The following is a 24,909-nucleotide window of genomic DNA, read 5'->3' as shown; positions in this document are numbered from 1 at the left end:
GCTGGTCTAGAACTCTTGAGCTCAAGCAATCCTCCTGCCTTGGCTTCCTAAAGTGCTGGGATTACAGTGACCCACAACTCCTGGCCTCAAGTATTCATTTTTAGCAACACAAAATGGCCTAAGATACTATCCCTCTGTCAAGGTTCCAATCTCTTTCTCCCTCTGGCCTCTCAACCTCATCCAAATAATACCAGGTCTAGCCCATGACCCATTTATTTCAATAAGTAGCAATCCCTACCTTTCCCTCCCAACCCAATCTCACATCCAGTCCCAGCTTAGGCTTCCTCCCTGCTCACCTGGTCCCTGAACCTCCAGCCTTACTTCCTGTAAGACACCAAGTTACTACAGGACTCTTAAAGCAGCTGTGATTGGCCAGGTGTGGTGGCTCATACTGTAATCCCAAGGTGGGTAGATCATGAGGTCAGGAGTTTGAGACCAGCCTGACCAACATGGAAAACCCCTGTCTCTACTAAAAATACAAAATTAGCTAGGTGTGGTGGCACACGCCTGTAATCCCAGCTACTCAGGAGGTTGAGACAGGAGAATCTCTTGAACCCAGGAGATGGAGGTTGCAGTGAGCTGAGATCGCCACTGTACTCAGCCTGGGCAACAAGAGCGAAACTCCATCTCAAAAAACAAACGAACAAAAAAACCCAGCTGTGATCATGTCATTTCCCTGACAACCCTGGGATCTGTTTCCACCCACCTGTTCTACTGAAGATGTTTTATACAACTCTTCCCTTCCCCTTCATTTTGTATAGGTCATATTCTGTTTTATCTATTTGATGTAAAAAAGAAGCATGTTTCTAAGTTTTTAGAGATTGTTTATGTATTGTGTCCGTGGGTCCCTGAGGAGGGATCGTTAGATGAATCGACGTGGAGTAAAATAGGAACTAAGATTGAGGAATATGCCGCCGCTCATCAATTTTCTCCGCAGGCAGAATTGCTTCTCTCGGTCTGGCCTCACCTGCGCCAGGCTATCTGCCTGCCTCACTGCTCCCCTGGTGTTTCTCTTGCTTCTAGTTCCTCTTCTTTCTCTAGCAAATCTAATCCTGATGGTGGAGGGAGCGGCGGTAATTTACCACCTTGCAATCCTCTAAACGAGCCCGATTCCGCTCTCGGAGTCGGACATGAAGCCAGAAATGGGGGAGCTCTGGACGAAAAGATCGGAGCCGGAGCAGAAATCAGCGCTTCAGAGAGTGCGCAGGTCTGCCCCCTCACCTATCTGGGTGGCTGAGCGACACGTCAAGCATGCCCTGAAGAAGACAGTCCTCTCTGAGGCCAGTGACCATCCCTCTTCCTCGACTGACATCTCCTCGTCAGCCAAGCCCTCAGATGTCTTCACTGAACTCCCTTCCCCTGAGAATCCGATGTCTACGCCTACGGAGGACCACATCCCGCCGTGTCCATCGCCAGCGGCACCAGCTGACACCTCCTCAAAAGGTTCCAGTCCCGACCTGGACCCAGATGCGACACCTAGTGGCTGATGCGTCACACATTGTTCGTCAGCAAGGACATTCTCTTAATCCGGTTACTCTACTTTTAGCCATGGTAGCCATTTTTTCTTGTGATTCTACGTCGGCAATTATAGCCATTGTGTCTGTGGTAACTTCTACAGCTACAGCTGCTGTTAGTCTTTCAAAATCCATTAATACTGCTGTATATGTGAATCATTTAGCCAAAAATGTTTCTATTGCTATAGGATCTCAAATGTCTATTGATGACAAGTTAGAAGCTAAACTGCATCATTTAAAGTTAGACAGTAAAATAGGCGTTAGCTAACATTTGAGGTGTTTGTACAAAAAAAAGAGGCACACAGAATGTCAGTCCTAGCAGAGGTGACGGGCTCAAGCTGAAGAAATGTGGGTTCATGTGCTCCTCAGTGACATATAATCTAATATCACTTGCAAGGCCATTAGCCTCTAAAGATAATATTGACTATGATGCTGGACCTGAAGGGATGGCTGGTTAGCCAATGACGGGTAAGATCCTCAGGGGAGGACAACCTAAGACAGGCACAGCCGCAGTAAGGCCAGCATACACCAGGGATGTGCCCAGCCGGCAATCCCTCCTGAGGCTTTTGAGCATTACCCCACAATGCTGTAAATCTAGCTTGTCTTCCTAGTGAAGGTGACAGCTGCCACTGACTGCTGCTTGGACATTAAATTCCTGTGTGGTCTGTTTCAATGTACTACACCCTACATATTAATAATAGTAATGCTTAATGTTGTGCCTGCCATGTGTCTTCCATCTTGTGTTCTCCACCCTCCGAGAGATGCAACTGAAGCTGTTTACACTTCATTTGCAAAGTAAAAAAACGGGAGATGTGGTGTTCGCGCCAAAGGCTCGAGACAGTTAGTTGATTCGTCTCAGTTTGGCTGCTGGACTTGTACTGCATTTCCTCACCTCGAGGGCTGTCGAGTGAGACAGGGCCGTAAGCTGACTCACTAAAAGCAACAACAGAATGCAAAGCAAAGGCCTGCAGTTTATAAGGACATTGTGCTGTCTGCTTCCATGTCCCCCTTCAGTCTCTGTGTAAGCAATAAACTTGCTGCAATTGAAATGTCTAAGAGGAGCAGAGACCTCTGCCCATATTTTCCCTGGAGCCAAGCCTTTGTTTTAGCTCCTGATGCAAAACAGGTTTAACCAGCCACCTTAAGGGTGCCATTTATCTTGGAATGTAAAATCATTGAAATGTAAACTACTACCACTAGCCCCCTTAAACTGCTTCCTGAGCAGGATATCTATTTTATGGAGTTTTTGTTTCCTTTCTGTTTTCCCCTTTGTTTCTTTCTGCTGAGATGACGTAAATGTAAACAAGACAAAAGGTATAAAAGCTGTAACCCACAAAAATAAAGCTGCTGCGTTTTGGCCATATCTTCACGCAGCCCTCCAGACTCTACTTTTCTATATTCTTTCTTTTCCGCGCACTCTCTCTCTCAGGTTGAACGAGACATCTACGTTGGCGGTCTCGGGGACTCCCGCGGGTCGGTAGTCCTCCGGCAGACGTGCCGGACCCCGACATCTATTGCTATGTAACAAAGCACCCCAGAACCCAGCTTAAAACACAAATTCTTAATGACTCATGGTTCTGTAGGTTGGCTGGGTTCAACTATAAGATAATTTTACTTAGGGCCTCTTGTGTGGTTGCAGTCAGCTTTTGGCTGGAGCTGCAGTCATTTGAAGCCTCACCATGGCTTGATATCCCAAACGTCTCGGTTACATGGCTAGCAGATGATGTTGGCCGCTGACTGGGAGCTTAGCTGGGGCTATTGACAGGAGTGTCTATGCACGGTTTGGGCTTCTCACAGCACGGAGGCTGGTTCTTTGAGAAGGAGCTTCTACTACTTAAGCATTTCAAGAGCTCTGGGCAAAAGCTGTAAGGCTTCATGTGATGTAGCCTTGGAAGTCACAGGATGTCATTTATGCTACATTCTACCAGTCAAACAAGTCACCAGCCCAGATTCAAAGGGAGGGGAGAGGACTCCACATCTAAAAGAAAGGAAGAGCAAAGAACTTGCCACCATCTTTAATCTACCATGGTGGACCTTCTGGATACAAATTATTTCTATTTCTTCCAGGTGCAAAATATACAGTAAATCGTCACTGAACATCATCCATAGGTTCTTGAAAACTGCAACTTCAAGTGAAATAATTTATGACGAAATAAATTTTCTTATAGGTTAACTGATAGAAACAATAGTTAAGATCGACACCAGGAGTTCAAGACTGCCTGAGTAACATAGTAAGACCTCCTCTTTACACACAAAAACCGAGAAAAGCAGTAAGGGAGATGGCCATCATATTTCTGGGCACAAATATATCACCAAACGTATAAATAACACCTAAAACACTTATTTTTTGTTTGTTTGCTTTGAGACGGAGTCTCACTCTGTCGCTGAGGCTGGAGAGCAGTGGTGCGATCTCAGCTCACTGCAATCTCCGCCTCCTGGATGTAAGTGATTCTCCTGCTTCAGCCTCCTCAGTAGCTAGGATTACAGGCACATGCCACCACACCTGGCTAATTTTTGTATTTTTAGTAGACACGGGGTTTCACCATGTTGGCCAGGCTCGTCAAGACCAAAATACTTCTAATATTGAATATTAAAGTAAATGTGAACTATATATACATTTAAGACAGATTAATGAAAATGGGCAAGATAATTATTTATCCAGTTATTCCATCTCAGGGTCGCAGGTGGCCAGAATCTATTCTGGAAGCTCAGGACAGGAACCAATCCTGTATAGGATGCCATCCCATTGCACACACACACGCACATGTACTCAGACTGGGACAATTCAGACACGCCAATTCGCCTAAAGGGCACATCTTCGAAATGTGGGAGGAAACCAGAGGAACCAAGGAAAACTCGGACATGGGGAGAGAGTGCAAACTACACAGACAGGGGCCCTGGCCAGGAATCAATTTTTTCTCATCAATGTTATAACTGAAATGATGTTATTGGAGGACCTGCTCTACTCAACTCCTTCCAAGGACCCTAAAATTCTCAACCCCAATACATCATTGGCTCAAAATGGATCTTGTCATGCAAATCAGGTCCAGGTGCGGATGAGTTCCTCAGATATAATTCCTTAAGAACATTTCTGAGTACTGTTCCTCTGAAGGTCTGCGAGCTAGAGGCGTTATCTGCTCTCCACAGACCCAGCATATGGAACATAAGCAGAATAGACACTTCTGTTCAAAAGGGGGAAAAACAGGAGTGACAGCTGCCACTGGGTCATAGTAATTCTGAAATCTAGCCAGGTACCTGATGCCAGCTCCTCAATTCGAGTCCCCTCCTGCTCCCTGGAAATGATTATCTGTAGCTCCTGGCTCTACCCTCTTGGCTCATAGGTTTCTTCTAAGCCATCCTTTCTTTCCCACAGGAAATACCCCATGTTTACATCTGAATAGCCTTCTCAGAAGTCCTCTTAGAAGGCTGGGGGCCCACATGTCCCATTTAACTTTTGTGCTCTGCCTTTTCTGGTATAGTAGTTGTCCCTTGTTATTTGTGGTGGATTGGTTCTAGGACTTGGATACTCAAATCCTGCAGTTGGCCCTGCCAAACCTGGGGATGAGGACTACTGCATTCCTAGTTGCTACTTTATCTTCAAACCCAGAATTTTGATTGGCTGCTGAATGGGGTGGAATTATCATAACTCTTGGCCTTCGAAACTATTTTCAGTTTCCATTCCCTTGAATACTCTGTAAATTGTACATATTGAGCTCCTACTACACCCTAACACTGTTTCAAGAATCAGGGATTTATCTCAGTGAATGAAACACAAAAATAGCTGCCCTTATGGAGCTGCCATTCTAGTGGGGAAGGCAGACACTATGTAAATAAGTGAGTAATATAAGAGGAAAAACTTTGGGAGGCTGAATTATTATTCAACACCAGGAGTTCAAGACTGCCTGAATAACATAGTAAGACCTCCTGTTTACATGCAAAAAAGGAGAAAAGCAGTAAGGGAGATGGCAATTTTTTCGTGTGTGTTGTGGTGACAGAGAAAGGGACTTCGGTTTTAAATAGGGAAGGCTATTTTACTAAAAAGTTTACTTTAAAGTCAAGACCAGAGGAAAGTGAGGGAGTGGCCAAGCAGATACCTGGAGGAAGAGCTTTTCAAGTAGAGAAGTACAACTGCAGTGGTCTGATGTAGATGTGTGCCTTCTCTTTTCTTTCTTATTTATCTTTTGGAAGAAACAGTCTTGTTGTGTTGCCCAAGCTGGTCTCCAACACCTGGGCACTTGCAAAGTGAAAGCAGAGAAAGAGTAGACTTACTCCAGAGGCAGATGGTATGCAAGGCCATTTCAGAATACACATAGAGAAAACAGGAGAATAGATTGTGAGGTTTTTGGGGAAAGAGCCAATTTTAGTTGAAAAAGGGGGAACCCCAGACAATGTACCATCTCAGGCTTGAGACTGCTCGCCTAGCTCCTAAGATTTTTTTTTTTTTTTACCCAGGCCCTTCAACTCCTGAGATCTTATCGAGAAGCTGCTGATAGCCAGCTTTGGGTGTTTCTATCTATTGGGAGACTGCCTCTCCCCAGGTCTGGCTGCAACCACTTATTGTTTTAGAGTGACAGCTTAACAACCACCTGACCACTACCTGATGGTTGCCTCACATTGCTGGTGGGGGAGTGGCCCATCTCCTGCCCTGCTCAGGTCTGACTACTTATCTACTGTAACAGTTGCAAGGTTTTTGGATGGAACAATTGAAAGAATGGAGTTTGAATGAACCAAGATAAAAAATGACTATGAAAGGGCATTGTTGAAGATGTGGACAAAAGTTCTGAGTGGATCCTGATGTGTTCAGATGGGGCTGGTGCTTGCGAGGCGGCTCCATGCTTGCAAGAAGAGTTCTACTAGGTCCATCTTTGTCACATCTTCTTTAAGACTAAGTTCAGAGAGGCTTAGCTATTTTTCCATTTTTGTGGGCTGTCTCTTCTGCCAGACAGTGTCTTTCTTTTAAGTGTCTCTATCGCCGAGCCACACAATTGCTGTAGTCATTTACAGTCTACTAGAACGATAACACACATTGGCATCAGACAGACCTTGGTTCAAAACCCTGCTCCACCAGTTTCTGTGTTGAGCTAGACCAAGTGACCTGATATGCTGGGTCTCAGCTTCTTATTTGTAAAATGGTGATACTAATCTTTGCTTAAGTGGTTAAAGTAAGGATAAATGATGCCTTCCGAAGAAGGACACAACTGGAATGGCCAGTTTACCCCTCGTCCTCTCTTCGCTGGCATTCTTTATTCTGTAGTAAGGACGGATGGCTGAGGGAATCCGTCTGCGGGTCCAACATGGCGCCGTCCTGCTTCTTGTACGAACCTCAAAGATGGGGACTATCTCCTGGGAGCAGACATGTTTGTAGCACGTGACCCAGGCTCAGGCACGAGGCAGCCGGAACGTGACGCAAGGTTGAGGCGGGGCTCCACCTCCTCACCCTGGCGTCGAGCGTCTCGTGACAGGTACTTCCGCTCGGGGCGGTGGCGGTGGCGGAAGTGGGAGCGGGCTTGGAGTCTTGGCCATAAAGCCTGAGGCGGCGGCAGCGGCGGAGTTGGCGGCTTGGAGAGCCCAGGATAGTTCGCTGGAACTGGAACTTGGACTTCCCCGCTTTTGTCCTCCGTTGAGTCTCCTCCTCGGCGGGAGCCCTCGCTACGCGCCCGGCCCGGAGCCCCCAGCGCAGCGGCCGCGGTAAGCAGCGGGCCCAGCCCGGCCGGCGGCCTGGCCCCATCCCCCTCTTCAGCCCCTCGGTCGCCAGGGCCTCGCGTCCTCCCTGTCCTCCTGGGCAGACTCCGGGCCCAGCCCTGGCCTCGCGGGGAAACTCGGCATCGCTCAGGTCCCTGGAGCAGGCCCGGACCCCGCCCGGCTTGGAGAGGTCGGAGGTCGTCGGGTGTGACCTCTGGCTGGGTTTCCGACCCCGGCCGCCAGTCTCGGACGCTCTGTTTACTGTTGGTGTCGATCTCAGAGACCCGAGAGGGTTCCCTGACTTGGGCGGCCCTGCGCCGCGGCAGGACGCGCTAGCCGGTGGAGTTCCTTAGCGCGGCGAGACTGAGGGTGTCGGAGCCCACCCCGCCCGCCGCTGTGCCCACCTGGCGGGCATGGGTCACAGGCGCTTGGGCCGAGCCGCGCGTTCTCATCCGGCTCTTCAGTTGAACAGCCTGACCCTGTTAGTGGGAGAGGTTCCCTGACAGCAACTGAGTCAGGGCAGTGAGTCAGGTCACGTGCGCTGGGCTCGGCTCGGTACTTGTGTACATTGAGGTGCCTCTGGCGCTGGGAGACGGGGAGCTTTTTGTCATAGGCATGTTACGGTAAATCCTGAGGTAAGTTTTTCAACTTATTTGAGGAAAGATGGTAGTTGGATGCAGAGTTGTGTTTCCATTCCGACCGTGTTGGGGGCCTCTTTCTGCATTCATTTTAGTCTTGTTACCTATGGTTCATAAGGGGAATATTGAGAATACTGACAGCAAATATTTGAGCGTTTATTGTATGTTAGGCAGCGTGGCAAGACCTTTTAATAGATCATTATGTTTACCCTTTGTTGAAAGAAAACATAAATCCTCTGAAGTACCACTGTTGTGCCCACTTAACAGTGGGAAGTTGAAGAACAGAGAGGTTAAGTCATTGGACCAAGGCCACACAGCCAATAAGTTATGAAGCAGAGTTTCAAGCCGAGGCAGTCAGAGTCCAGAGCAGTGTATTCAATTTCTAGGTTATACTGCTTTCACTTGCCCCCAAAGCTTGTGGTTTATCTTTTGCCACCTGGTATCTGTACCTCACTGCCTCCCACCACCTCCTTTCTTTCTGTTGATGTCATTCGAAAGTCTTTCATCAGTTCTACCTTAAGGCTATAAGAAATGCCATTTGCGACTTATCACACATGTTGTGGTGTACTATCACCGAATTAGGAGCTCTTGAATACTGGCAGGGTACTTAATTGAGGTTTGAAAAATTTTGCACGTAGGCCTGGCAAGCCTGCTTCGTGAACCTTTCTTACAACCTTAGTTGATGGCTGTCCAGCCAGTTGGTTCTTTACTATTGAAAATACTGCATCTTTAGTTTCCTAAAGAACAGGCTCTTGTCTCTTCCTTGTGACTTAAGCAGCTGATGAGGCACATGATTTCTCATCCATGGATTAATAAAATCTCCTCTTAGTGTGTTTCTCTCTTCTTACTTGGGAAGGTTTGTTCAGATTTGAGTGTAAGAACTGGAAGGTGAGTTAGGAGTACTTCTGAAGGGACTGGCTAAGCTAAAGCTTAGTGTTCACAATCCTGTTGTATTCAAATGTGTCCTTTTTTTTAAACTTTGCTACCCAGCCTAAAATATTTAAGTGAGTAATAAGTACTGTAGCTTTATATGATGTTTGAGTTTAGAGGAGAGTAATGATAGGCACCTTTTTATTCGTTCATGAAGTATTTTGAGTATTCATTGAGTATCAGCAATGTATCAGGCATTGCGGGATATTGACTCAGGGAGATAGGCATGGTTCCTGTCCTCAAGGAATTTTTAAAAGGTGAATGATCTTGGCCAGAAATTCTGTTGTGGAATGATTTGGTGGCAGAACTCCAGGCTTTTTGAAAGAGTTATTTTCTCTTCTCTGCTGATGAATCAGTAGTAATCCAAAGGCTGGTGTTCTGGCTAACTTTAAGACTTCGTTAATTTCAACAACAGCATTTGTATATAAGGCTTGCTCTCCAGAGAGTGTAGAAGATAATATTACAGTTTCTAATTAATCTCATCTTTTAAAGAGTAACCTTCAGCACTCAACTTGTTTCTCCTTTTGCTCTAGTGGCATTTTATTTAATTTTTTTTTGAGATGGAATTTCGCTCTTGTTGCCCAGAGTGGTGTGCAATGGTGCAGTCTCAGCTCACCACAACCTCTGTCTCGCTGGTACAAGCAGTTCTTCTGCCTCAGTCTTCTGAGTAGCCGGGATTACAGGCATGCGCCACCATGCCTAATTAATTTTGTATTTTTAGTAGAGGTGAGGTTTCTCTATGTTGGTCAGGCTGGTCTCGACTCCTGACCTCAGGTGATCTGCCCGCCTCAGCCTCCCAAAGTGCTGGTATTACAGGTGTGACCCATCTTGCCTGGCCAACTCTAGTGGCATTTTTTGTTCACTCAAGAGGTAGTCTGTGTCACTGCCATTAATGTTGCACTGCAGTGTCTTTGAGCAAAGATACATTTGGCGTGCTGGATTTTTTTCTTCAGCTGGGAAGAAGGTTTAATGTAGCACTGATACTGTACCAGCCATAGTTTCAGTACCATTCTAGGTAGAAAAGCTGTGCTGCCCTATCTTCCACAACTTTCCAGATTCCCTTCTTTAAGAGATTTGAGTTTTACATTTGTGGTAAAACATTAGTAAACAGAAGGGCGGAATACAGGAGATATTTTAAAAATAGTTTTATTAGTATATCCTTCTAGGTAGTTAGCAACCACCTGGGGCAATTTTGTTTTTCTCTCTTTTTTTTTTTTTTTGAGACGGAGTTTGGCTCTCGTTACCCAGGCTGGAGTGCAATGCCGCAACCTCCGCCTCCTGGGTTCAGGCCACTCTCCTGCCTCAGCCTCCTGAGTAGCTGGGATTACAGGCACACGCCACCATGCCCAGCTAATTTTTTGTATTTTTAGTAGAGACGGGGTTTCACCATGTTGACCAGGATGGTCTCGATCTCTTGACCTCGTGATCCACCTGCCTCGGCCTGCCAAAGTGCTGGGATTACAGGCGTGAGCCACAGCGCCCGGCTTTTCTTTTTTTTGTGCCAACTGTGCCTAAGCTCCCAAACCGTGTAATCAGAGAACAGTGCTTGATAGTAAAATGTGACTTCGAATCAGTTTTCTGACCTCACTGCCAAGTGAGGCCAAAAAGTTTTGCTTATTTGATTAGCTTTGAATGCATCCTCAAAGAGATCTTCACTAATAATGTTTTTGCTCTTACATTTGGCATTAGCCTTTGTATGCAAAGATGTAGCAAACACAGGCCACACAAATATGACAGTTGTCTTATGCACATTCCTCTCTGGCATTTCACACAAATATTTTAGTTTTTCCTATGATAAAATATCTAACTCCCCATTCATATAATTGAACAAATACAGCTGAAATAGATTTGACCAGATATTGGACTTGGAGCTGTAGGCAGGCTTTTCGTAGGGAGGTAAGGTTTAGAAGTCCTCCTGAATAAGACTAAACAGAGATTCCCCTTGGCACTAAATGTCTTCTTCTGAAGGCAACTGAAACTCTAGAAATGAACTCCCCACCTCCCTGTGTATTTTTTAGCTATTGGCTTTCTGTTGATGACTCTTAGCTCTCATTGTATTCTGGCATCCATTCCTTTGTGTTACTGCATGCTTATCTGTTAATATTATCTAATAGATCTCTATGCTCCTCTGCAGTTTGCTGCAGAAACATTGTGCGATGTGTTGATCTTTTCAGTTATTTGCTCTCACTTCTTCCCTCTATTCTGTTTTTCCCCTTACTCTGTAAGGCATTAAAGGCAAAAATAATTTGTATTTGTGTTTTAAAACTTATTTTTAAAACATTTCTTAATGGCGATTGTGGTCACTGTGATTTGTGAATCAGAGGTAAAAGTGATGTGGAGAGTGAAATCAAAACAGGCTTTTTAGCAGTGTCTGTTACCAGTTTCAATTTTAGTATCTGAGGCTGTGATTACAAGAACATATTTAAGAATAGCTACTTGCAAAATATCTCCTTGGGGGAGGAAGAAAGCTTGGAAATTGGTTCCAATGCTGACCTACAGTATTGGCCTTGTTCATTTGCTTGAAGATGTAGTACTTAATTCATGGGGCCTGGAGTCTCTGTTTTGGTGATTTCATCACTGCTGAGGAGATCAGTTTGCCTGATTCTGTTGTCCACTTCTGGTCTCTTGGAGCTGCCTACAGTTGGGACCAAGCAAATCCAAGGAAGCCTATTAGGGGAAGCCTGGGAACAGGGCAGTTTAGGAATTCTCCAGCCTTGCTTGTCTCTTAGTTGGTCTTACTTGTATGGCTACTGCCAGAAAAAGAAAAGGTTCTCTCTTCTCCCTCAGCCTTTCCTTTCCAGCTTTGGTTCTTTCTCCTGGGCATTAACCATTTCAGAACAGGAGTCCTTTAAAAATTACTTAGTGAAATAAATAGTTATATCATATATTCCAATATTGGAATATAAGTGTAATAAAAAGTTGGTTTCCATTTGATAAACTTTTTAGTTTGAATTATTTGAGAGTGCATAGTTACAAAGCTGCTGTGCATTAACCTTAAATAACCCAGCATAAACTTTATGAAAAACAGCATCCCTTGTATATGATATTCAGTCTGCCTACCAGCAGTCCTCCCATGCACTTACAGATAGGGGGATCCCTGAGATAACTACAGATCATTTAAAACCTACTCTTAAATCCTCTGACCTGCACCATGTTGGTGGTTGTTAAAAGAGCAGTAAGATTTTGTAGAAACCTTCCTATACAACATTTTCCTTTAAATGCTTTTTAATATTTCTGTGGTGCTTGTAGTTTACATATGATTTCATTTGGTGCTCACAACTGTTCTGAGTATCTGCCTGAGATAGCTGAGGGTGGATGCTCTGGTGTCTCAGCTGACATGTCAGTCTAGGTCTGTTAGCTCAGTGCTCTTTCTGTTGTACCATCCTGTCTTTCCGTTGTATGCGAGTGCCCTAAAGACCACATCATTTCATGCCTTATAAAAGTGCTCATGCCTATAATCCCAGCACTTTGGGAGGGTGAGGCAGGAGGATTGCTTGAGCCCAGGAGTTCAATACCAGCCTGGGCAACAAAGTGAAACCCCATCTCTACAAAGAAGAAAAAAAAAATTAGTTAGGTATGGTAGTACACCTGTGGTTCCAGGTGCGTGGGAGGCTAAGACGAGAGCATCGCTTGATTCCAGGAGTTTAAGGCTGCAGTGATATGTGTTCATGCCACTGCACTCCAGCATGAGGGGGCAGAGCAAGACTCTGTCTCAAAAAAAAAAAAAAAAGGAAAAAAAAGAAATTGAACTCTCCCCAAAAATAATGTGAGAATTTAACTGTGGAGGAGACTGGACACTCTTGGGTATTGTGACCTGTGATACTTTTCCTAGTAGATACTGAATGATGAGAAGCTAGGGATCATAGGAATAGCTGTATTTTTCAAAAAAATTTTTTTTTTTTTTTGAGATGGAGTTTCACTCTTGTTACCCAGGCTGGAGTGCAATGGTGCCATCTCGGCTCACCGCAACCTCCACCTCTTGGGTTCAGGCAATTCTCCTGTCTCAGCCTCCTGAGTACCTGGGATTACAGGCATGCGCCACCATGCCCAGCTGTTTTTGCATTTTTAATAGAGACGGGGTTTCACCATGTCGACCAGGATGGTCTGTATCTCTTGACCTCGTGATCCACCCACCTCGGCCTCCCAAAGTGCTGGGATTACAGGCTTGAGCCACTGTGCCCGGCTTTTTCAAATGTTTAATGGTAACAAGTGAGGAACCCGATGCATCCAGCTCCAGAGTAAGGTTTATTTGCCATGGTAACACTGGATAAGAACATTATTGTCTGTATTTTCAAGTAATTTATTCTTTATTTTAGTAAGCATACATACATACAGAAAAGTGCACAAACAAGTGAACAGCTTGGAGAATTTTTACAAACCCAGAGGTCTTCTTGTGTCTTCTTTATGTCATTATCATCCCCTGATGCTTGGGTAGTGAGTCTTCTGATTTCTAGAACTGTAGACTAATTTTGCCTGATTTGGATTTTGTGTAAATGGAATCATACACTGTGTATTCTTCTCTCTCTAGTTTCTTTGACTCAGTGTTGTTTGTGAGGCTTTGTTTTGTGGTGTGCAGTTGTAATTGGAGTTTTCATTGCTCAGTAGTATTATGTGATATATCATAATGTATTTAAGTAAAAAGACTGAGTTTTAGGGTATGTGTCTGTATTCATTTGCTAGGGCTGCCATAACAAGTATCACAGATAGAGTGGCTTAAACAGAAATTTATTTTCTCAATTCTGAAGGTTAGAAATCTGAGGTCAAGCTGTTGGCAATTTGGTTTCATCTGAAGCCTCTTCTTGGTTTGTCTTCTCTTCCCTATATGTTCGCATGATCTTTCCTCTGTATTGTCAGTGTCCTAATTCATTTAGGAGACCAGTCATATTGGATTGAGGCCCACCCTCATGACCTTACTTAACCTCAGTTACCTCTTTAAAGGCCCTGTCTCCAAATAAGTCACATTCTGAAGTATTGAGGATTAGGATTTCAAAATAAGAATTTCAGGTGGACACAGTTCAGCTCATAAAAGTATCTATTCTACTCTAGACGATATGGCCAGTTTTAAAAGTTCTACCAGCATGCACTCCCACAAGCAGTATCTGGGAAGTCCAGATATTCCACATCCTTGCTAGCACTTGTAACTTTTTGTCTTTTTAATATTAAGCTTTTCTGGTGCAAACCCATTTCTTTTTGGCACCATAGTACACCCCGTTTACTTACCACTGTAGGGGGACCGCAAGGGGCTGGGGAAGGTTGTCCAGGGGTAAAATGTGTCACAGTTTGAGACTACCTCTTTTAAATGCTGCTTAAATCCATTGGAGTCAGAAGCAGAGGTTCAGCCAGGCATGATGGCTGATGCCTGTAATCCTAGCACTTTGGGAGGCCAAGATGGGCAGATCACTTGAGACCAGGAGTTTGAGATCAGCCTGGCCAACGTGGTGAAACCCCGTGTCTACTAAAAATACACAAAATTAGCCAGGCGTGGTGGTGGGCACTTGCAATCCCAGCTACTTGGGAGGCTGAGACAAGAGAATCGCTTGAGCTCAGGAGGTGGAGCTGAACCGGGGAGATGGATGTTGCATGAGAATCGCTTGAACTCAGGAGGTGGAGCTGAGATCATGCCACTGTACTCTAGCAACAGAATGAGACCCTGTCTTAAAAAAAAAACTAGAGAGAGAAAGAAAAAGAAAGGAAAGTAGTGCTTCAGTCCAGTGAGTGAGCAGTTAGTCTTCCATAGTGACACACAGTTTATTACTTCTGTAGTCTGGAGTCCATTCCTGGTGGTGGAATTGACCTATAAAAGAATAATCTGTGGCCAGGCGCGGTGACTCACGCATGTAATCCCAGCACTTTGGGAAGCTGAGGCGGGTGGATCACGAGGTCAAGAGACCAGGAGTTTGAGATCAGCCTGGCCAACGTGGTGAAACACGTTGAAATTTTTTTTTTTTTTTTTTTTTTTGCTGGGCAAATTTTAATGTGTTTATTTCTACAATTTGTTTTTATTAAAAGTTTTGTGAAAAAAGGAATCCTATAAATAGTAAAAAAGGAGAAACGGTGCTCCATGGTCTGAAGCAAATGGAGTCAATACATCTGTAAACAAGGTAAGATTGCTCAGACTATTAAAAGCACAAAAATAAAACGAGTCACAGATAGCAAGACTGTTCAAGAGTTGGGAGTGGGAAATGGGAAGTGTTTAATCCCAAGTTTTGGTGCCCTAAACTGGTCAGTAGTATAGTTAATTCTCAATTCTCTAGCTGTGGTCATCTGTGCCTTCTGTGCCTTCTTACAGAAAACCACATTAGATGAACGCTCAGTCGTTTTAGGGAGAGGGCTGGGACAACACTGCCAGCAACACAGCGGTAACCACCCGAGTCAGGAACATTAGAGTTGGACCAACATGGTGAAACCCCATCTCTACTAGAAATAGAAAAATTAGCTGGGCGTGATGGTGTGCGTCTGTAATCCAAGCTACTCAGGAGGCTGAGGCAGGAGAATTGCTTGAACCGGGGAGGCGGAGGTTGCAGTGAGCCGAGATCCAGCCACTGCACTCCAGCCTGGGTAACGAGCGAAACTCCGTCTCAAAAAAAAAAAAGGATAATCTGTGGGGTATAAATCTAGCCATAGTAGACAGTGCTGTCATTCAAACTTCTTTTTTTTGGTCAGACACTTGAACCCTGAAAATATCACATTATTTCATATATATGCTAGAAATAGGTCTGTTTTGCATATTCTGACTGACCTTTCAGATACTAGCAGGCCTTTGACCATCAGCCTTTTGGCTGCGTACTTTTCAGCTTTGTGTATCCACTATAGACCTTAGTTTGATTGAAATAACATTACATGACTTTGCCTCTCTTCCAACTCTAAACCACTTGAGGATAGGGATGAATCACTATTCTAATCTTGAAATATTACTAAACTTTTATTTAAATTTTTCTGGTTCTAATTGCAGAGTAAGTTATTGTTTATGCATGCAAATTATGCTTCTGGGTCGGTGGTTAATATGTGTAGCTTTCCTGAATGATGAACTGTGTGTTCTGTGTTCATTTAACAGATTTTTCTTCTCTACTTTAAGAAAACAGTGTTGGCCCCTGTGGGGAATTATTCAGGAATAATTGTAAACACAGGGTGGATAAGACTCATTTATTTAAAGAAAATGCTAGAGTTGTTTAATGTCTGGGGTGGTGGGGGACATGTTGAGTGTATTTTTAAATAAAAGGGTAGGCAGGTGAGAGTTGGGAAACCATTATAGTTGGAGGGAATGGCATAAGTCAGTGAATGGATGTAGGGATTGCAGTAGCTCTAAATTGGGAGTGGTTATATGTATGGGAACCAGATCCTAGTCGGGAGGGCAGGCCCTGTAATGCTATGTTGGAGGATTTAAGTTCAACCAAGTGGCACTTTATTCCATAATGCTGGAATAGGCAAGGCATAATAGCATTTGAACCTCCAGTTAAGGGTGAGGAATGGCTTTGATGTTGTAATTTGTCCAAAGAAACCATACCTGAAGAGCCTAGTGGGCCAGGACTGAAATACTACTAGTGTTGTGCTTAAACTTTCAGAGAGTTGCTTCCTCAGAAGTGACTTTAATGAAAAGTTAAACATGGGAGCTGGTTGGGGGGGGTGGGATAGAGGAAGAGAGCAGTTCATTTAGTTTTCCTCTTTAGCCAGCCTATTTGCTCCCCTTAGCAATTTATGGGCAGTCTGTTTTACTGGTTTAGTGCCTGCGATAATCTAGGGTTGATATCAAAAGCTTCCAGCTATTGAAAATAGGTCTTATGTAACTGTTTTATTAGCTATCTGCTTTCCAGTTTGTCTTAACAAAAAGAAGAAAAGGCACAAGTCATCCTGGTCTCTCATTAGAGACTAAACTTTTGGTTTAGTACCTGGGTTTAGAAAGCTTGAGGACAGTGATACATCGTATCAAAGAATCTGCTAATCTAGAAGCAAAGTTCTCTTCACAAGAATTGCCTTCCAAGGGACTTAATTCTTTGTGTAAGTTGCCTTTGCTTTTTCCCTCCCAGTAGGAATGCAATACTCAGAACAAAGTACATAAACAATGTATTTACATTTCGTAGAGGTTGTTACCTTGTTTAAGCTTCACAAATGTGTAAGCAGCATTTGCTTTGTCATTTTTTATTTTCAGATGAGGAAATGGACCAAAAGGTCAGGGTTGGTATCTTGGAGCCACTGTGTTAATGGGACTGGGAGAAGCATCCAGTATTCTAAGTTAACATAATTTTTTTTTTTTTTTTGAGACGGAGTTTTGCTCTTGTTACCCAGGCTGGAGTTCAATGGCGCAATCTCGGCTCACTGCAACCTCCGCCTCCTGGGTTCAGGCAATTGTCCTGGCTCAGCCTCCTGAGTAGCTGGGATTACAGGTACGCGCCAACATTCCCAGCTAATTTGTATTTTTGGTAGAGACGGGGTTTCACCATGTGGACCAGGATGGTCTTGATCTCTTGACCTCGTGATCCACCCGTCTCGGCCTCCCAAAATACTGGGATTACAGGCTTGAGCCACTGCGTCCGGCCCAACATAATTCTTTAATAATGGCTAAAGAATAATAGCATCTTCTGTGGAAGAACAGCCTTTGTAAATTTTATCATTCAGTTTTATATAAATGTTTTAAAAAGAGGGATGTTCAGACTAATCTGTTTCTTTTGAAATACACATTTTCAGGTGGTAAATTTTCAAGTACTATCAGACAGAATAAGCTAGGTTATGCTGTAGTAACTAATAACCTCAAAGTGGTCAAAAAGAGCATAGGTTTTCTAGAGACTGCATCATTCTTACTCCAGCCGAAGGAGCAGCCGTGATAGGAATATTGCTAGCTGTCTTGGCAAAGGGAAAAAGATTGGAGGCTCTTGTTCCTACAGTTAAATTCCAGCCCAGGAATGACACATTATTTCATGTTACTTTTGCTTACAGTTCATTGGCCAAAATGAGTCATACCACACAAGGAATCAATTGTGAATGTGTGGACTTGGAAGGCATGGAATAGGAAATATTTGGGAAATAGCACTAGTATCTTACTTGGCTGATAATGTGTAATAGCTATTGGGGGAAATAACTCATTTGTAGATTCTCTTTTTACAAATCAACTGGTTATTTAAATGCTAAAAATAGCTTCATTATAGATACTGGGTTGCCCATCTTTACTCGCTAATCACTTTCCTATCCTAAGAAATTTCCTTTTTTTTTGAGATAGAATCTTGCTCTGTCACCCAGGCTGAATACAGTGATGATGCAACCCCAGCTCCCTACAGCCTCTGCTTCCCAGGCTGAAGTGATCCTCCCACCTTAGCCTCCCAAATAGCTGGGACTAGAGGCGTGCACCACCATGCATCAGCTAATTTTTTATGTTTTTGATAGAGATGGGATTTTACCATGTTGCTCAGGCTGGTCTTGAACTCCTGAGATCAAGCAATCCACTCTTTTCAGCCTCCCAAAGTGCTAGAATTACATGTGTGAGAAACCTATCTTACTCTCTTTTTTTTTCTTGAGACTGGGTCTCACTCTTTCACCTGGGCTAGAGTGCATTGGTGCTATCATGGCTCACTGCAGCCATGACTTCCCAGGCTTAGGTGATCCTCTCATCTCAACCTCCCCAGTAGCTAGGACTACAGGCACATGCTACTATATCTGGCTAATTTTTTGTATTTTTCTTTTTTTTAGAGATAGGGTTTCACCAAGTTGCCCAGGCTGGTCTCAAACTCCAGGTCTCCTGTGATCCTCCTACTTTGGCCTTCCAAAGTGCTAGGATTACAGGAGTGAACACCATGCCCAGCTTTCCCCTGTCTTTAGAATCCCCCCCTTTAATGATTTGTTCTTTATTTTGTATTTTAATTTTTTGAGATGGGGTCTCACTGTTGCCCAGGCTGGAGTATAGTAGCCTGAACACAGCTCACTGCAGTCTTGAGCTCAAGTGATCCTCCTGCCTCAGTGTCCTAAGTAGCTGGGCTCACAGTTGTGTGCCACTATGCCTAGCTAATTATTATTATTTTATTTTATATATATGTGTGTGTGTGTGTGTGTGTGTGTGTGTCTCACTCTGTCGAGCAGGCTGGAGTGCAATGGCCCGATCTCGGCTCACTGCAACCTCTGCCTCCCGGGTTCAAGCGGATTCTCCTGCCTCAGACTTCCAAGTAGCTGGGATTACAGGTGCATGCCACCACGCCTGGCTAATTTTTGTATTTTTAAGCAGAGACAGTGTTTCACCATGTTGGTCAGGTTGGTCTCAAACCCCTGACCTCATGATCCGCCCGCCTCAGCTTCCCAAAGTGCTGGGATTACAGGTGTGAGTCACCATTCTGGGTCGCAAGTATTAGATTTTTAATTAGGTTCATGAAGCCTCTAAGCATTTCGTGTTTTGTTTTCTGCAGTCTTTTTTTTTCCTTCAGTATTTGAACATACATAGTCATTTCATAATCTGTAATTTAGATGGATTTTTGTTAACTGTTGTCTAACTTTGACAAATGAGATTTATCATTCCTGGTGGAAGGTTATTAATGTCCAGTTCCATAGGAATTTCCCAGGTTTCACATACGTTGAAAATGTTTCTTTTGCCACAAATATTTCTTTTCTGTCTTATTTATTTTAACAGATAAAGAGGGGGTTAATTAATTTTCATGATTAAGAGTGGACCATTGGGCCAGTCTTTATTTTCAGGGATGTCGCAGACATGTTAGCAGTCTGAATTGAACAAAACAGTTGCCTGTTAAAGACAGGAAGAAAGTACACTGCATCAGTGAAGGCTCCCTTTTTTCCTCTTGTTGTCTTCTAAAGGCATAGCTAATCATTTCTGCGTGTTGTTATATGAAATCTTGTCTACATGCAACTGTTCACCTGTTCCTGCCAAATGGCTCTCTTTTGCTGCTTGCAGTACTGTGAGTTTATAAAGTCATCTTGAGTTGTGGAGCACCCATGATCTTCTGGAGAGAGGGAAGGAGGGCTGTCTCTGAGGAGGGAACCTTATGGCCAGTTTTCTGTTAGCCAAGTGTGGACGTGAGGGAGTATTGGAAAGATTTTTCCCTGTAAGAGTATGTGAGTATAAGAAGGAGGTAAGCATGTATTGGCCGATCCTGCAGTACACCCCCATCCCTGTACAGATGGTATATACAGTTAGTGAAAAACTTCACCTGTTCAAAGGACAAGTCAGACAGTGTATATTAAAATCTAAGAAGTTAGTTTAGTTTTTCTCCTTCCCCCTTCTGTGGTAAGAACCACCACACTCTCCTATACTCACTACCCTGTAGTGATACAGGGTAAATGGAAAGGTAGTCAGCATACAGGTACCCAGAAGATGCATTGTGCCAGAGGAAGAGAGAGATGCCAGAGGTGGAAGATGGTTCCTGCCCTGGAGGAATTTTTCTGGTTGGCTATCTGATATGAAGAATCACCTACCAGAGAGGATAATACAGAATGAAATAAGATGTGATAGTAGGCTTCAGGGCAGTTTTTCACTTTTTTGTTAATAGGCAGTGGTATATATAATAAATTTAGTTGTACAAAAGGAAATTTTGAAAGCAAGTGCCGCCTCCATTCCTACCTACCTAGGGACAATATTGAACTCTACAGAACTGCTGTTTTTTGACCTAAAAAATGACAGTTTTTAATTAAAAAAAGTTTTTTCTCTTTTAAAAGCATGTAAATGCAGCTGTATTTGGAAAAAATGGGCTTTATACGATAATACATGTAAAGTGAGTATAACTTGTTCAGTACCCCACTTTAAAAAGTATGTAAAGTACAGTTTAGAATGTTCAGCCAGATATAGTGGCTCATGCTTGTAATCCCAGCACTTTGGGAGGCCAAGGCCAGAGTGTTGCTTGAACCCAGGAGTTCAAGACCAGACTGAGCAACCTGGGGAGATCCTGTCTCTACAGAAAAAAAAAAAAAATTAACTGAGTGTGGTGGCACATGTCTGTAGTCCCACTAACTTGGGAGGCTTAGGTGGCAGGATTGCTCGAGTCTGGAAGGTTGAGGCTGGAATGAGTCATGATTGTGCCACTGTACTCCGGCCTGAGTAACAGAGGAGTGAGACAGTCTCATTTTTTTTTTAAATGTTTTTTAATACTACATGTATGTCTGTGTTACTTAGAATATGTATTTTAAGTTAACGTGTAGGGGCAGAATTTTTTTTCTCAACTGAGAGGGATATATACAGGGGAAAGAAGAATGGACCTCCACATATGTTAATGTGGCAGAACCTGGGAGGTGGGCTATCTGGGCAAGCAGACATTCTTGGGCAAGGATTTGAGATATTGGCAGGCCTTGAAAATGAGGGGAAAGAATTGGGACCAGATACAACAAGAAAGCAAGCATGGTATGCAATATCAATTTCATTTTAAGTGAGCTTTGTGCTCTTAAAGTATGTTACTTTTCAAGAGCCTAGATAGGAAGTACTGTGATGTGGCAAAAAGCAGAAAGTTTTGTACTTATTTTCACATTAGCCACATTTTTTTCATGATAATTATCCATATTTACATATTTAGAAGGGAACAACAAAATGATATCTGAGGAGGATTATTCTGGTAGAAAAGATTTACACTTGTTGTAAAGCACAAGTATGATGTATGCAAGCCTAGTATAAGATGATAGCCATGGCTGTAAAATCAAGGAAGGCAATTTGACAGACTTGTTTTTTTCTTTTTTCTTTTGAGATGGAATTTGGCTCTGTCGCCCAGGCTAGAGTGCAGTGGCATGATTTCGGCTCACTGCAACCTCTGCCTTTGGATTCAAGCGATTGTCCTGTCTCAGCCTCCCAAGTAGCTGGGATTACAAGCATGTGCCACCATGCCCAGCTAATTTTTACGTTTTTAGTAGAGATGGTGTTTTGCCATGTTGTCCAGGCTGTTCTCCAACTCCTGACCTCAGATGATCCACCCAAAGTGATGAGATTACAGGCGTGAGTCCCTGTGCCCGGCCCTATTTGACAGACTTTGTATCTGACAGACTGCACAGGTTAGGGATGGGGGTAGGCATGGACATGTACAACAGAGTCAGTGATAGAGAAGTGGAGAAGCAGGGCTGATGCTCTTGAAAAACAGGAGTAACCTTAGCTCTCTGGGCACTTTGATAGAGATCTGGGCACTTTGGGCATAGTGTGATACTCACGTTTGTATTAACTTCTGGTAATACAGAATAGAAATTCTTGACTTGCCCTGTTGCTGCTCATCAAAGATTATATCATATGCATGACCATTGAATACTGAATGGTCAGTTGCTGAAGCAGTTTTCGCTATTTTTGGCTATGTTTAGTAGGAATTGCCGACTGATTGTTGAAACATCAATTTCCCAAGCGTTTTAAGTCTTGTCTTACTCTACTGATAAAAATGAGCTCCTCAAAAAAGGGCATGTTTTAGAAAGAGAAGGTTAGAGAGCATTTCCATAGGAGAGCTAAGTATTTTCCCTCTGTGGAGCATTCTTTGTATTCTTTCTTATATATGCTTCCCAAAAGGTGCTTCCAATAAGACAACAGAAGCTAAAATATTTCATCAAAATATATTCAAGTTCTAATGTGTGCTGGGCGCAGAGTTAGAAGTATACACTCCAACTGTAGCTTCAGAGCACCGGGCAGTTGTTTTCAGAATAAAGACACCGGATGCAAATTTTGTGTCATGCTCTTAAATCACTTCTTAATGCTGTGTTTCACTTCTGGTATTTTGAACACTGCTTAAACCAAGGATCCACTAGTTTGATATTTTGAGTCTGCTTTTACATTAGATTATCTTTATCTTCTTCTGCCACATATCAGATTCTTTCCTATTGTAATCTTTTTTAGTCATAAGAGATTTAAGGAAGGAGTTACGTGGGTGACTCATCACTATCCTTTTTTATTTTTATTTTATTTTTTGGAGATATAATCTGGCCCTGTTGCCCAGGCTGGAGTGCAGTGGCACTACATTGGCTCGCTGCAATCTCTGCCTCCCATACTCAAGCCATTCTCCCACCTCAGCCTCCCTAGTAGCTGGGACTGGACTACAGGCATGCCTCACCATGCCCGGCTGATTTTAGTAGAGATGGGGTTTCAGCATGTTGCCCAGCCTGGTCTCAAACTCGTGAGCTCAAGTCATCTGCTTGCCTTGGCCTCCCAAAGTGCTGGGATTGTAGGCTTGAGCCCCTGCAACCTGTTCACTATCTTTTACTGCAACTAGAAAACAGATCATACCTGTATGTACAATAGAATATGCCCATGCCTGGCATTCTCTGCGAAGTGAGTTAGCAGTGACTCAGGGATTTAATGTGTTTGATTGAGGTCTAAAAATTGGACTGGGCCACTGATAATTAAATGAAGACTACAGACTGTGGGGTGATGTCAAGCAATATGGCGAAGTAGGAAGCTCTGAGGCTTTAATCCTTCCCACCTAGTCAACCATGAACTGGAAAGAGTGGTTGGAATCAAGTATTTTGAAACTCAGCAACTTAATTAGACACTTAAACGACCCAAGGGAGTGATGTGTGAAGGAGAGGCTGCTGATTTTTTGTGAGTGGTGTGCTCACAGATGGGCAGTTGTAGCTCTCAGCAAGCAATAATCAGCAATCCTTGATGCGTGGGAGAAGCAGATTTCCAGAGTACTGCAGTATAATACTCAGACCATTCTATTTCTCAACAAAATTACAAAACATAACAAGAAAACAGGTAAGTATGGCCCATTCACAGGGAAAAAATATTGACAGACACCATCTCTTAGGAAGCCCAGACTTTGGAATTTTTAGCCAAAGACATTGAAGTAACTATCAGCAATATGCCCAGTGGACTAAAGGAAACCATGGACAAAGAACTAAAGGAGGGCAGAAATACAGTCTATGAACAAAATCAAGAAAGAGGCTGGGTGCAGTGGCCCACGCCTATATTGCCAGCATTTTGGGAGGCCAAGGTGGGAGGATTGCTTGAGCCTAGACGTTCAAGATCAGCCTGTTCAACATGACAAAATTCTCTTAAAAAAAAAAAAAAAAATTGGCTAGGTGTGGTAGCACATGCCTATGCCTGTAGTCCAGCTGCTCGGGAGGCATATTATCAGGTCACTTGAGCCCTGGGGTTGGGGGCTACATTGAGGTATGATCACATGACTTCACTCCAACCTGGGTGACAGAGCGAAACCCTGTTTCAAAAAGTTAGAAATTATAAAAAGGAGGCCGGGCACAGCGGCTAATGCCTGTAATCCCAGCACTTTGGGAGGCCAAGGTGGCTGGATCACCTGAGGTCAGGAGTTCGGGACCAGCCTGGCCAACATGATGAAACCTCATCTCTTTGGGAAAAAAAAAAAGGAACTGTACAGAAATTCTGGAGCATAAAAGTACAATAACTGAAATGAAAACTTTATTTTTATTTATTTATTTATTCATTTTTTGAGACGGAGTTTCACTCTTGTTACCCAGACTGGAGTGCAATGGCACGATCTCAGCTCACTGCAACCTCCGCCTCCTGGGTTCAGGCAGTTCTCCTGTCTCAGCCTCCTGAGTAGCTGGGATTACAGGCATGTGCCACCATGCCCAGCTAATTTTTTGTATTTTTTTTTTTTTTTCTGAGACGGAGTTTAGCTCTTGTTACCCAGGCTGGAGTGCAATGGCGCAATCTCGGCTCGCTGCAACTTCCGCCTCCTGGGATCAGGCAATTCTCCTGTCTCAGCCTCCTGAGTAGCTGGGATTACAGGCACGCACCACCATGCCCAGCTAATTTTTTGTATTTTTAGTAGAGACGGGGTTTCACCATGTTGACCAGGATGGTCTCGATCTCTTGACCTCGTGATCCACCCGCCTCGGCCTCCCAAAGTGCTGGGATTATAGGCGTGAGTGAAATGAAAACTTTATTAGACGACTTCACCAATACACGTGAGCAGACAGAAGGGTCCATACCTAGGTCAGGCCTCTTAGAGGGACTGATCCATTTGGGAGACATTTGAAATTTACTCTCTTAATTATTTTGAAATGTGATATGTTATTATTTGAAATATTATCATTGACTACTGTTATAAAAAGAAAATATCACACTGGAAAGGTCATACTCCTTCAGTATCCAGTTGGGAACCTCAGTAGCACAGCCAAGTGATCTGCTAAGTTGCTTTGGGGATCACACCCATGCCACTTCTATAACTGCCAACACACAGCCTGGTTCACAAGACTTCCTTATCCTATTGTGGAGC

At 43.6% G+C, this 24,909-nt stretch overlaps 1 protein-coding gene across 1 annotated transcript in view; it reads left to right on the top strand.

The window, feature by feature from the left end:
• Positions 1-7,008: 7,008 nt before the first annotated feature.
• The window catches only part of RAB7A (RAB7A, member RAS oncogene family), an 81,749-nt gene continuing 63,848 nt past the window's right edge, over positions 7,009-24,909 (top strand). Inside the window, exon 1 of the mRNA XM_002758677.7 lies at positions 7,009-7,202. The gene's annotated coding sequence lies outside the window, so the exon portion shown is untranslated. The remainder of the gene's footprint in view (positions 7,203-24,909) is intronic.

The sequence above is a fragment of the Callithrix jacchus genome, chromosome 15 (assembly GCF_049354715.1).
Source record: "Callithrix jacchus isolate 240 chromosome 15, calJac240_pri, whole genome shotgun sequence".
Lineage (NCBI taxonomy): Eukaryota > Metazoa > Chordata > Mammalia > Primates > Cebidae > Callithrix > Callithrix jacchus.
This window is presented reverse-complemented; position numbering and strand designations above follow the sequence as displayed.